Source organism: Natrix helvetica, assembly GCF_964273705.1.
Source record: "Natrix helvetica genome assembly, chromosome: 1".
In the NCBI taxonomy this organism is placed as follows: domain Eukaryota; kingdom Metazoa; phylum Chordata; class Lepidosauria; order Squamata; family Natricidae; genus Natrix; species Natrix helvetica.
In genome coordinates, this window is record NC_138548.1 from 351238362 (window position 1) to 351253165 (window position 14804).

The 14804-nt window shown below is 44.4% G+C and overlaps 1 pseudogene across 1 annotated transcript; it reads left to right on the forward strand.

Annotated features, from left to right (window-relative positions):
- Nucleotides 1-735: 735 nt before the first annotated feature.
- LOC309385250 (E3 ubiquitin-protein ligase TRIM39-like) lies at nucleotides 736-14558 on the forward strand (annotated as a pseudogene). Its single transcript, XR_014176884.1, has 7 exons — nucleotides 736-1387; nucleotides 2540-2635; nucleotides 3181-3411; nucleotides 4902-4924; nucleotides 6332-6450; nucleotides 7255-7287; nucleotides 13121-14558. The product of XR_014176884.1 is annotated as an E3 ubiquitin-protein ligase TRIM39-like (transcript).
- Nucleotides 14559-14804: the final 246 nt, after the last annotated feature.

Sequence of the window (14804 nt, forward strand, 5' to 3'; positions counted from 1 at the left end):
TTGAGCAAATGAAATGTGTATTAGGTAACTCCTGGGGCATTCATTAGCCAAGGCTTAGGAATAGGGACAGCTAGAGACCAAGAGAACAAATTGTAGAATTATTACTAAAACGTTTATTCGATGATATTTCTTGTTATCTCACCTTGTCCCACCTTCTCCTTTAGTGAACATGTATAAAGCTTTCCTAATCCTTTGTTCTTGGCTCTTGGCCTTTTGACCAGGAACCCTTTTTTTCTTGGAGTACTCCAATAAAAAGCAATCAGAAAACCTGCATATCATTTCTGGCGTCCATTGGATTCGGCACCAGGCTCAGACCAGAACTGAGGACAACACGCTGCTTTTCTCATGCATGCCCCTTATTTCTTATACTTTACATAAGAATACACTTTATACCAGTGGTTCCCAACCTTTTTTTTTGGCCATGCCCCACTTAAGAATCTCTAAAATCCTGATGCCCCCCCCACCCCACATATAATTCTTACTTTACTCAAAAAGTGAACTCCCCTCACACCGAGGAAGCCATTAACTTGGTTTAAACAAGGTTCAAATTGCTCCCATTAAAAATCAAAGTGCCCCCCTTCCCTTGTGGTTGGGAACCACTCCTTTATACAAATGTATAGATCCTTCCCCCACTGGGATCAATTGTAATTGATGGGAATCGCGTCTCATGGATGCTTGCTTCTCTCCATTTTTTAAAAACAATTTTGCTTTTAACGCCGTGATTGGGCTAATAAGAATTGATCGGGGATCCGTCCCGTGGCTCTTTGCTAATTTCCAATTTCTTCTTTTCAAAACACTCCCTTTTTCCTTTAAGAAGCCAGAGAAGCTGACCGCAACAGCAACCACAAATCATCTCGGTTTCTCTCCTGGGAGGAACCCAAAGGCGCTCACCTGATTTAGAGAAAAGAAGAGAAACTTAACTTTCACGCGAAACTTAACTTTAACTTTCTTTCTCTCGGCGGAGGAGGCGGCGATGGCGACCGAAGGGTCTTTGCAGGATTTTCTGGAAGAAGCCACCTGCTCCATTTGCCTAGGCTTCTTCCAGGACCCCGTGCTCATCCCGGAGTGCGGCCACAACTTCTGCCGGGACTGCCTGACCCGCAGTTGGGGGACGTCGGAATCGGAGGCTTCCTGCCCCCAGTGCAGACAGACCTTCGCGCCCCGCAGCCTCCTCCCCAACAGGCAGCTGGGGCGGGTGGTGGAAGTGGCCAAGCGATGTGGAGGGACTTGGGGCGAGGAAGGGGGGAGCTTCTGCCCGAAGCACCATGAGCCCCTCAAGCTCTTTTGTAAGGACCACCAGACCCTCATCTGCCTGGTCTGCGACCGATCCAAAGAGCACCAGGGCCACTAGGTGATCCCTGCGGAGGAGGCTTTCCAGGAATACCAGGTAGGAGTAAGCCAGGAGGAATCGCTGCGGAGGGGCGTCCAGATCCTTGATCTTCCTGGCCATCCTGAGATCACTTTACCTGCTTCCCCTGTTGTCGGCAAACTGGGTTTAGCCTGGCGCAGATGCCAATCAGAATCAGACTGGAGAGGCCTTTCAAGGGACTTTTCTTGAAGTACTTCAACAAAAGAGTCTCAGCAGTTAAAGGAGCAAAGACCCCATAAGAATTAATCATTGGTTCTTTGTCAGGTGTTTCTTTTGATTTCTTGTCCTGGTGTATTTTACCCTCATTCCTCATACACTGCATATTTATCTAAGAAGCTGTCTTATCAAAAGTGCTGTGTGTTTTATTATTATAATTAGCTAGAAGTTACCAAAGTTGTCCTCGATGTGCCTTAGCATTCTTCCAATGGAGTCCTTTTTACTTGTAACTTTCTTGTTCCTAGGCAGCAGTTTCCCCCCATTCCTTACTGGTCTTATTACACTCATCTGCCACTTTCTGCCTCAGCCATTCCTTTAACAATAGCTTTAGATTTACAATACTCCTTGACTTACAACCATTTGTTTCCTGACTGTTCAAAGTTACCTCCATTGAAAAAAGTGGCTTATGACAAATTTTCACACTTACGACCATTGTAGCATCTCTATGGTAACTTATCAAAATTGGGACAATTGGCAAATGGCATCGATTTATGATGGTTGCAGTGTCCCCATCTTGCTTAGCAACGGAAATTGCCTGTAGGGAGAAATAGGCTCCCTTTCCACATTTGCTCTAGAGCAAAATTGTCTTGGAGTCCCGCAAAATCTTAGTAGAGGCCCTGAAAAACATTCCTGCTGGATCAGCCCAAACTTTCATTTCTCAGTGATGCTTCTGGGATGAGTGCAACCAGGAGACTCAAGCTGTTCCCTTCAATGCCCTTGCAGGTAGTCCTCGACATAGAACCATTTGTTTAGTGACTGTTCGAAGTTACAACATCAATGAAAAAAGTGACATATTTTTCACACTTATTGCAGCATTCTGTGGTCTCATGATAAAAATTTGGACATTTGCCAACTGTCATGTATTTATGACGATTGAATATACTGTATCCTCTAACTGGGTCTTCCCTCAGATGTAATTCTTTATGGAAAATAAACTCAAAACTTTCTCTTCAGATGAAGGTGGAGGATTGCCTGAAGGCTCAGAAGGAGCAGAAAGAAAAAATTGCTACATACAAAAGAGACACAGAGGAAAAAGTGCAGGAGATGCTTGTAAGTATGGATCCAAGGGAGAGGAGCTTCTGAGCCAATAGGGAGGAGAACCCCATCCACCACCTTTAATAATAGGCAGCCTATGTTTTAGTACAAGTTCTGACTTAAAGGAAATTCAAGATAAAGACAGTGTTAGGGCAAAGAACTTGTCCTTAATCTGGGGATTTAGATGTCACCATGGGATGATTGAGTCACATTTGGGTTAAGTGCACTTGTCCCATGAGTTGTGTTTTATGCTTGCTTAATAAATTAAGACAAACCATATTTCATCTTGTGGAAAACATTGTGAAGTCAAACATTTTTCTGTCTCCTTTTTTGAAATCTCCGATTGCCAAGAAAATTTTCATGAGAGATCATTTAAACTGGAGACTTTTTCTATCTTTTTAGAAACCTTTTTTAAATATCAAAAGGGTTTTTTTCTCCTTAGGAAATTCTCCCACCTGGATTCTTCAAGGAATCCATTTCATTATTATAACAATAAAAATAATTAAGTAAAATAATTAAAACAAAAGTTTGCCTTTTGCTTTTTCTCTTTTTTGTTCTAGGAACTCATCAAACAAGTGAGAGAAAATGTAGTGGCTGAATTCAGAGAGCTACAACTCTGGTTAGAAACACAGGAGAAGCTTCTATTGACTAGAATGGAAGAAACAGAGAAGGATATTATTGGAAGAAAGGAGAAAGGTTTGGCCAGGCACATGGAGGAACTCTGCTCTCTTGATCATCTCATCCAGGAGATAGAAGAGAAGCTTCAGCAACCAGCCAGCAAACTCTTACAGGTCAGACAGGAAGTGGAGATCATAGAATCCTAGGGCTGGAAGGGACCTTGGAGGTCTTCTCTGCCCAAAGCAGGAGTCTTTATACCATCCCGAAAACATGGTTGTCCAAATTATTATTGGAATCCTCCAGTGATGGAGCATCCAGAACTCAGGGAGGGAAGCGGTTCCACTGATAAATACTTCTCACTGTCAGGAAATTCTTCCTTATTTTAGGTTGGATCTCCTTGTGATGAGCTTCCACCCAGTGCCTCTTGTTCTGCCCTTGGGTGCTACGGAGACTAAATCGATGCCCTTTTCTCTATGACAGCCATTCAAGTATTGGGAGATAGCTGTAGTGCCTTCCACAGAGTACTCTTTTTGACTCTTTCCTTTTTTTTTCTTTTTTCATAAATTTAGTCGAAATTATAATAGTGAAAAGTACAAATGAAAATAAAGAAAATAGGGAAATGGAGAAGGATAAGAATGGGAAAGGGTTAGGATACAGAAAAAAGGAAAAATGTCTCTGAACTTTTTTTCTGCACAATAAAATACAATATAAAATTACAGCCTCAACTTTTTATTTTTGCATATTTAATCATTATTAGTCATGTCTATAAAAATAGATTAGTCTAATAAGGAAAATCAAGAATTTATTTATTTTTTAATCTCAAGCACAATATTTAGAAGCTGCTTCCAAGTAGAAACAACGGGTCATATCTAATTACAGAACTTAATTTTGTCATTTTTTGTAGCTCCATCACTTTTTCCATCCATTCTTCTCTTGTGGAGATTGATATATCTTTCCATGTCTGCATGTCGGATTCTGGCTGCACTCGACCAAGTTCAAAATCTTTTTTTCAACTCCTCATTTAGTACTCTTTTTGACTCTTTCTATGGAAAGGAACGGTCACTCAATGAACTCTTTAGCCAAGGACTACCTGTAATGACTAATGTTAATGATGCATAATGTAATACAGAAAAAGCAGGACATGCGAAAAGCAAGAATTCAAAGTACCGGTCTCTGTTTCTGTATATTCTTTACAGTTTTAAAAATGCTGGCTTAGGGTTCCTATCCCCTATTAGGGGATGTGGTTTGTAGGGTCTCCCCCTCCCCTTAACCTCCAGGGCAAGGAGAAACCCAACACTGAAGACGTTCTACAAAGTTTTATAACCACTTGGATTTTCCAAAGTGCCTTGATTCTGGAAGTTTAAATGCAGGGGATTTTTTTTAATCCTATTGATGCACTATTTTGTTTTTCCAATATTGTAATTGTGTTGGATTCAATCGGGGTATAATTTTTCTTAGGCAAAAGAGTAAAAACAATACCTCTCCAAAAGAGGTTGAACAGCTGGGGGGAAAGGAGCAATGGGATTTTTTTTCATTGAAAAAATGGAAGTACTTTATATGTTTGTTAGTGTCTGATTTTACACTCATTTATTTTGTGAATGTAAGAATTTAATTTTATGCATAGGAAATGGTTCCTTTCAATGCTTTGTCCCTTTTTTTTCAGGACATTGGAAGCGTCTTGAAGAAGTAAGTAAATCCACCCTTTCCTTTATAGTCTCAGAGATCAACAGCTCCTCCAGCAGTTTTCCTATTTTGGGAAGTTCTGTTTCTATTTAGCAGTATTTGAATGTAAAGGTTTCGTAATGTGTTATAGGGGCTTTTTTCCTCAGACAACCTTAGACAACAGTATAATTAGCAACATTTGATATGATCAATTATTATGGTTGGTTTCACAGTCAGCCAGATGTTTAGATTGAAATTTGAATGTTTATCCACCTATTGAGTCTTTCCCAAGAAGAGACAGATGTTTGATGGTTTTCAAGGTATCATTGTAGGATGTAAGCTATTCCAAGTAATGCAAGTATCATAAATACATGCCAGTTTCCAAGCACCCAAACTGTGATTACAGGAACAGATGTTAACTGACATTTCATTGCATTACCTTTAAGTTTAAATTTATTGTCACTGAACCTCATACAATGAAATTAAATACCATCTTCAGTGTACAACATACAAAGAAAACAACAATAATAATGCATCACAAAAACCATTGACTTGATTCAGTTGACTGAGTTTCATGTTTATGAGTAAAAGTTTATAATACTAATATGAATACAAAAACACACATCTTCACATTCTACACAATTGAATTGAAAACCCCTGTTACTGCATTAGTATTGCACTATACATTAGAGTTCAACATCGTTCCTAATCTGGGATAGAAGCTGTTTTTCAGCCTATTCGTCCTTGTTTATATTGTCCTGTACCATTTGCCAGATGGCAATAGTTCAAAAAAGGGTCTCCAGGATGAGATGGATCTTTAAGAACGTTTTGAACTTTCTTGAGGCAGCGGGAGCTATAAAGCTCTTCCAAAGAGGGGAGAGGGCAACCAATGATCCAACACGAGTCCGAAAGCTCAGAAGAAAAAACCTCTGGTGACCAACCCAGAATGGATCCTGTCACTAGCCAATCCTCAAGCACCATCTGATGGTTTAGAAAGCTTCTTCTATTGGCAGGTTGATAACGGTTACAGGAACTGGGCATGACGGATCTAGGGAAGAGAAGGACCAGGGGAGACAGGATGGCAGTGTTCCAATATTTGAGGGTCTGTCACAAAGAGGAAGGAGTTCAACCTGTTTTCCAAAGCACCTGAAGGCCAGACAAGGAATAATGGATGTAAAGTGATCAAGGAGAGATTCAATCTAGAAATAAGGAGAAATTTTCTGACTGAGGAGAATGAACCACTGCAACAGCTTTCCTTTGGACATTGTGGGAGCTTCATCACTGGAAGCTTTCAAGAAGAGACCGGAGTGCCCATCTGTCAGAAACAGTGTAGGGTCTCCTACTTGTGTGTGTGTGTATGTGAGGGGGTTTGGACTAGATGACCTACAAGGTCTCTTCCAACTCTGTTATTCTGTTATTTTTTCTTGCCAGATACCAGGCTGAGGAAACATATGAGAATCCAGTGGATTTACTTCTAGAGCCGAAGTGGACAATCTGGGATTACAGTGATATGACTGTGCTTCTGAAAAGTGCCATGAAAAAATGGAGAGGTAAAAAACAGCCACCAGGGTTTTATGCTGGATGACATTTTGAGCATCCAAGAGAGATTCTCAGTTGGTGTCACGTGGATCAAAGAGGGATCAATTTCAGGATCAGTGGTGAAGTTATCATTGTAAATTGACACTACCTGTATTCTTTGAATCTCAAAATCCATATGCACTGATCATTGGGAAAGCAATAAGTTTCCACTAAGTATAATGGAATATATACAGGTGGTTCTTGACTTATGATCTCAGTTCAGCTGAACATTTCTGTTGCTAAGCAAGGCAGTTGTTAAGTGAACAGTGCCCCATTTTACGAATGTTTTTGCCACAGTTATTCAGAAATTCATAGCTGTTAAGTGAATCATGGCTGATAAATGAATCTGGCTTCATGCATTGATTTTGCCTGTCAGAAGCTCCCCAGGGAGGTTGAGGAGGACAATCCCAGAACCATCAGATGCTGCAACCATCGTAAATACAAGCTGGTTCCCAGTCCCCAAATTTTGATCATGTAACTGGGGGGGCTGCAACAGTCGTAAGTGGGGGAACCAGTCATAAATCACTTTTGTCAGTGGCGCTGTAACTTCCCTACACAAATAGTTGAGAACTACGTATATACGGAATATATAGTAGAATATATTTATACCTGATGGAATATATATAGCTACCTATGAAATTCTGGCTTGTGGCTTTCCATATTCCTTATTTCCTGATTTGAGTCCAAGGAAAGCAAACCGGGGTATCTGAAGGGAGGCCCTTCTGATGCTCCAATTCCAGTGATGAGATGCTGAATTCCTCCCTTTTCTTCCCCAGAGACTCTGGAAAGTGGACTTCAACTACAGGAAGGTAATTATGAGTTATAGGAATTGCAATTGCTTGCTATTTTAAGTTCTGATGCCAGTAACTTTATGAGAAACATAATAGATAAACAGAAAAGGAAAATATAGGTTTAGGTACCTTAAAGACTACGATGATCCACTAAACTTTAATGATTTTATGATTTATAAAGAATTCCTATTTATATGTAAAATAAGAGCTTATGCAACGGAGACAAATCCCTTGTGTGTCTGATCACACTTGGCCAAATAAAGCTGCTGTTCTGCTCTACTCCTCTACGCCTACTTCACTCCACTCCACTCTCCTCCATTCTGCTCTGTTCCATTCTACACATCATCTAGAAAACTGAAGTCAATCTTGGTGTAGAATGAAATATCTGAACAAATGGGAAAATATGGCCTGGGACTGAAAGAAACATAGAATTCCTATGAAGCTAGATTGGAGGACCAAGATTGCCTCCGCATTGAGGCCCATCAGACTGAGGTTTCCTGTTCAAGATCCTCCCCTTTTGTACATGCCTGTGACACCCGGATGCTTGTAAAGAAAAGGGCGGAGATTCCTCACATTCCATACTATGTCCCAAGTTCCCTCAGGCGGATTCTTCTGACTCTGCCAGTAGAGAATTGAAACAGGGCAGCCTCTTTCTCTGCCTGATCCTCTGGATTAATGCTCCAGGTAGAGTCCCTGTTCAACCTTGGCTGTCTCACCAAATCAGTGAAGGCAAAGCCAACCACCCTTCACTCCCAATCCCATTAATCTCATCTGCAAGAAGGTAGCTAAAGAGAATTATGCATGGAGGCTGGAGCACTATGAAGTGTTTGAAGGACTTGGCCAGGGGTCTTCAACCTTGGCCACTTGTGGACTTCAGTTCCCAGAGTTCTCCAGCCAGCATGGCCTAGCTGGAGGGCAATTAGCAGAGGGAGGGACACATGGGATACTAGAGACTAGGTGAATTGACCAGTGGAGTCAGGGAGATGAAGATCTTAGCGGAAGGGCCAAGAGAGGTACAGGTAATGAATGGATCCTGAAAGGCATGCAGCTTAGTGGCAACTGAAGGGGAGGCAGATGGACTGGCAGGTGGGGAAGGTAACCTAAGTGAATGAAAGGAGAAGGCCAGAGGGGCACTGAACAGACCGGCAGTTAACAGAGGATGGGAGTAAGACAGTGGGGGAGCCCAAGTGCTTAGAGAAAAGGGAGCAGAGAGGACCTAGAGACTAGCAGCCCCATCAGGGGAATTCTGGGAGTTGAAGTCCACAAGTCTCAGACCTGCCAAAGTTGGAAGACTCTTGACCAGACAATGGCTTAGGTGTTGTTTTATAAAACGAGTCTTTCAGTCCTAGAGGGGATTTTTGGAAGCTGAACTCCATTCACACAAGAGGCCTTAGGGTTAAGTCCTTGTGGCCACCCCCTGCGCACCCAGTCCAGCACTTGGGATAGCACCAGGTCCTTAGCAGACAGCTTAGCAATGTCCTGAGCAGAAATTGGCATGGCCAACTCCTCCACTAAAAGGACAGAAGCAGTGGGAGCTGGGTCAACCACTGGAGCTGGCAAGGGGCAGCGACTGAGGGCATCAGCGTGCCCAAGGGTCTTGCCAGGTCTGTACAGCAGCTGGTAGTTATATGCTGCCAGGAAAACAGTCCATCTGTACATTCTGGGGGAAAGGATTTGCGGAGTCTGACGGTCCCCTGCTAAAAGACCCAGAAGAGGTTTGTGGTCAGTGACCAACTGAAAAAAACACCCGTAAAGATAATCAAGAAAACGTTTGATGCCAGTGACAGCGGCTGGGGCTTCCTTGTCAAGCTGGCTATAATTACGTTCCGCAGCTGACAAAGTGCGGGAATAGTAAGCAATTGGAGCCTCTGAGCCACTTGGCAAAATGTGGCTCAGGACAGCCCCAATGCCAAAAGGCGAAGCATCGCAGGCCAAAATTAAAGGGAGGCGGTCGCTATACTGAACTAAGAGGGATTGGGACGTGAGCACGTCCTTCACAGCCCTGAATGCCTGGGCTTCCCTGGGACCCCAATGCCCGGGGGTCTTAGAATCCAATAATCTGTGCAATGGCTCAGCTAAGGAAGCCTTGTGAGGCAAAAAAAATGGCATAAAAATTGAGGAGCCCTAGAAAAGCTTGGAGCTCTACTTTGGATGTGGGAGTGGGGGCTTTTTTGATAGCCTCCACCTTTGCAGGAGTAGGATGGATGCCTTTAGCATCCACCAGGTATCCCAAGAACTCGACGCTGGGCACCCCCAGCTTGCATTTACTCTGTTTGAGCTTGAGCCCTGCCTGGCGGAACCTCAGCAAAACAGCCCTAATTTTGGTGATGAGGTCAGTGTGATCCTTTGCGGATACCAACATGTCATCAAAATACGGCACCACCCCAGGCAGCCCTTGGAGGAGCCGTTCCATCAGGCTCTGAAAAATGCCTGGGGCAGTGCAGATCCCAAATTGAAGCCTATTGCATTTGAAGGCTCCCTTGTGGGTGACTATAGTCTGGACCAATGCTGTGGCTTCGTCCACAGGGAGCTGTTGGTAAGCCTGGGCTAAATCTAATTTGGCAAAAACGTTGCCCCTACCCAGGGAGTGGAGCAGGTGTTGAACCACTGGCACGGGGTAGGGGTTGGCCTGCAACCCTCTATTGACGGTTGCCTTAAAGTCCCCACAGATCCTGATGCTACCATCCTGCTTTATGGGAATGACTATGGGGGTCTCCCAAGGGGAATGGTCCACTGCCTCAAGCACCCCCTGAGCGATCAGCTTATCCAATTCCGCGCCCACTTTTGGCCTTAGGGCGAAAGGTACCCGTCTGGGCTTAAGGCGGATTGGTGCCACCTGGGGGTCCAAATTAAAGGAGATGGGTGTCCCCGTATATTTACCCAGCCGGTCGTCGAAGACGTCTGCGAATTCGCTGGTCAGCGTGGCAAATGGGTCTGTAGACAGGGAGTGAACGCCGGACACGTTGAGCCCCAGCGCGGAGAACCAGTCCAGCCCCAGGAGGCTGGGCAGCTAGCCATCGATGATGATGAGCGGAAGAGGCCCCTCGAAGTTCTTCCAGGCGACCTGGAACGTGCCACAGCCCAAGATCGGAATGTGCTGCCTTGATAATCCCTGAGACGAATTGGGCATCGTCTCAGGGTAGCCTTAGTAAGGCTGGGCAGGAGTTGCTTGATGGAGGCCCAAGAGATGAGGGATTTTGAAGACCCTGTATCCAACTCCATCTGACAGGGCTTCCCCTCGATGTGCACAGTCAGAAAAAATTTTTGAGCAGGTTTAGAGGTAGAAGAGTGACTTACAGCCCATTCAGACAGCTGCTGGCAGTCAGCCCCAGCAAAATAGTCTCGGCGGCGTGAGGGAGCTTGCTTTGGGGCTTGCCTCTGAAAAGAGGCCCCAGGAGGTCTAAAATTAGCTCGCAAAGCTGCCCTGCACACCCTAGCCAAATGCCCTTTCCTGCCACAGCGTTGACAGGAGGCGGTTTTGAACCTGCAGCTCTTTCTGGGGTGGTTCCCGCCACAACTGAGGCAACCTGGCTGAGGGGAAAGGTCTCTCTGTGGCTTGCTTTTCCGGCTGGAGAGATTCAGGCTGCTGACGTCCTCCTCGATGTCAGAGAGACTGCACGCCTCGATCTCATCAAAGTGAACAGAATAGCCCCTGCTGGCTTGGGCGACTGGAGGCAGAAATCTGTTCATCTCTGCTGTAGATTTGTCGGATAACTCATAAGCTGTGGCTTCATCCACAGCAGCTTGTAACGTTAGGTCTTTTTGCGGCAGCAAACGACGCTGAAGTCTGAGGTCCCTAATGCCACAGACCAGCTGCTCTCTGAGGGCATCGTCCAGCACAGGGAACTCACAGTGGAGAGCTGCCGCTCTCAGGGATGCCATGTAATCCGACACTGACTCGCCCTCTCTCTGTACCCTCTGTCGGAAGGAATAGCGCCTGGCCAAAGGAGAGGGAGTTGGGGAATAATGGTTTTTAAGTCTTTCTAGAAGTGTCTCCCAAGGTATGGAGTGCACAGACAAGGGGGCAGCTAGAGCCCGGGCTGTGCCAAACATTTCATGGCCACAAGCGCTGAGGAAATAGCTCCTCTTACGGCCGCTGGACAAACCCATGAAATCGTTTGCCTCCAGGAAACACTCAAATCGTTCGAGGTAAGCGTCCCAGGATTCGGTGGCCGGTCTGAAAGCCGAGAATGCCGGTTGTGCAGCCATCCTGAAAAGGACGGAATGAAGCAGTGACAGCAGAAAAAAAATGCTTTTCCTCTCAGTGGAGAGCGACCTCTCGTCGCTTCGTGACTGGAATCAGCTCAGCAGTGACTTGTCTTTGTCCTATCCCTCAGACCTGTATCCCACCTTCGTCGCCAGTGTTCTGTAGGGAGAACGAGGCAGATAGGAACTGAGGCAAGGCAGGTTGAAGCTAACACAACCTTTATTTACGCAGAGACAACGGCTCAAAATCACGGCAAACTCAGTAAGGCAAACAGCGAAGCAAATGACAGCTGACAGCTCTTTTATACTCGAGCTGTCAGGCAGCAGTCCAATCGGGTGGCAGGATTCTCCCGCCGGCTGGCTGGTGCGTCTTGGCCAATCAGGAGAGGCCAAGGCAAGTCTATGGCAGAAGGCTTCGCAACAAGTATCAAACAGGAGGAGGTTAGGAACGCTTCAGTAATGAGTTAAGAAGGCAGTGAAAGTGAATAACGATTCAATACACAACACCATCCTATGTCCCAAGTTCCCTCAGGCGGATTCTTCTGACTCTGCCAGTAGAGAATTGAAACAGGGCAGCCTCTTGCTCTGCCTGATCCTCTGGATTAATGCTCCAGGTAGAGTCCCTGTTCAACCTTGGCTGTCTCACCAAATCAGTGAAGGCAAAGCCAACCACCCTTCACTCCCAATCCCATTAATCTCATCTGCAAGAAGGTAGCTAAAGAGAATTATGCATGGAGGCTGGATTACTATGAAGTGTTTGAAGGACTTGGCCAGGGGTCTTCAACCTTGGCCACTTGTGGACTTCAGTTCCCAGAGTTCTCCAGCCAGCATGGCCTAGCTGGAGGGCGATTAGCAGAGGGAGGGACACATGGGATACTAGAGATTAGGTGAATTGACCAGTGGAGTCAGGGAGATGAAGATCTTAGCGGAAGGGCCAAGAGAGGTACAGGTAATGAATGGATCCTGAAAGGCATGCAGCTTAGTGGCAACTGAAAGGGAGGCAGATGGACTGGAAGGTGGGGAAGGTAACCTAAGTGAATGATAGGAGAAGGCCAGAGGGGCACTGAACAGACCGGCAGTTAACAGAGGATGGGAGTAAGACAGTGGGGGAGCCCAAGTGCTTGGAGAAAAGGGAGCAGAAAGGACCTAGAGACTAGCAGCCCCATCAGGGGAATTCTGGGAGTTGAAGTCCACAAGTCTTACAGCTGCCAAAGTTGGAGGACTCTTGACCAGACAATGGCTTAGGTGTTGTTTTAAAAAATGAGTCTTTCAGTCCTAGAGGCAGGGCCGGATTTCCCTATAGGCTAACTAGGCTTCAGCCTAGGGCCTCAAGATCAAGAGAGGCCTTTTATTTTTATTTATTATTCGTGCCACATTTTTTATAAAGGTTACAACATGTTTCATTTAATATATTGATATATATCACAGTAATGATGTATTTTATTATCTCTCATGTAATTTACAAACTTAAAAATGGGAGGTGAAAGGGAATAGCCCAGGGCCTCCCTGCCTAGAGGGGCTTTTTGCAAGCTGAACTCCATTCACACAAGAGGCCTTAGGGTTAAGCTCTTGGGGGTGAAGACACAAACTAGGCCTCAAGCTGAAGCTCTTGTTTTTTCCTCCTTCCTTCCCTTCCCTCTTACAGTGAATGTAACTCTGGATCCAGAAACAGCCCATCCTGGCCTTGATGTCTCCAAAGATCAAAAAAGTGTCACAGGAGTTAAGCCAGTTAAAGGAAAATATCCTGTCCCAAACAGCAAGGGATTTGTATATGATCATTATGTCCTTGGCTGTCAGAGGTTCTCATCAGGACGACATTTCTGGGAAGTTATTGTAGAAAGTGCAAAATGGGGTGTAGGGGTTGCCAACGATCCACTGAAATTAACAAATGTTGATGAACAGACCAGGTGCTGGGAGTTTGAGGAATATGAAGGGAAATACATGGCCATCTCTCCTTCAGCACGCTCAGCACTGATCCTGAGTGAGAAGCCCACAAGGATCCGCATCTCTCTCAACTGCAAAGGGGGACAAGTGAGCTTCTTTGATGCCAGAACCGCAGCTCTCCTCCATACATTCTCAGACGCTTCCTTGGTTGGAGAGACCCTTCGGCCCTGTTTCTATTTGTACGACGGTGCCTGTGTGACACTCCCCTAAAAGAAGGGAGAACCATAGGAAAAACCTTGGGAAAATCCCTATTTGTCAAGCGGGGATCTCTGAAAGCCCTTAAAGCAGAGTTTCCTTAGCTTTTTGCTACTTCATCTTCCTTTATTCTTCTATGCTGATCAGTCAATCAGTCTATAAAGGAATAACTTGATCATCATTTCTATTTCTCTGCATAAAGAAACCGAGGTGTCCTAGGAGCTTTATAGGCTTTAACATCATGTGTTCAGGTGTATCAGCATTATAGCTAAACCTGTCAATCATGATTTTATATGTCTGTCACAGCTCTCCATCCCATTTATGGATCATGCTTGTTTGTTTCATGTTAGTTGCAATCAATGATTGTGTACGTGCCCATAACTCGGGATATTCTGTAATCTTTATTTTTTTCTTTCCTTCTCCCTTTTTAACCAGTTTCCTTTTGACACATAATTGTCATAATCCAACAAACCATTTTAAGGTTTCAGGAAATATTATACTCAATATAAGCTGTAGGGCCTCACTGGTGCTTTTTTTTTTGTTTACAAATCCTAGTACTTTTTCTATCTTTTTATACTTACGTAGGTTATCTACTACAATTGGATTACTGATTGTAAGATTGATTGTAATTTTATAGGTGTCTCGTGGGTTGTAGTTCCTTCTTTTCCAATTTTATGCCCATAAATGTATTCTGTGCAATACATAGAAACTGAAGATGCATAGAAAATAGGGAAAAAAATAAAACATACCATCTGTTATCAAGATAGCAAATGTAAGAGCTATGTGCCCTAAATGTGTCTCCTGGCTCAAGCCAAAAGTAAAAAAGGATTGTTAATAGAATTGTTAAAATGAAATACATTATTAAATAAATACATTATTTGAGAATAACACTGTTTTTTCTTCTTGCTTTAAACCCCTCTTCCTTTTATTGAATAACTAAAATTGAGTAAAAGAAGAAACCAATCTAGTGTGGTGGTTAAGAAATCAAGCTGGAAGCCATGAGTTCTAATCCTCCCTTACGTACAAGGTCAATTGGGTGACCTTCGATCCGTCACTTCCACTCCGGCCTAGGAAGTGGGCAATGGAAATCCACTCTTGAACCTTTACCACGAAAACTGCAGGGAGATTCCTCCAGGTAGCCACCAGGGGCCAACAATCTGAGGCAACCCAAAACTCTATATTGAGATGGG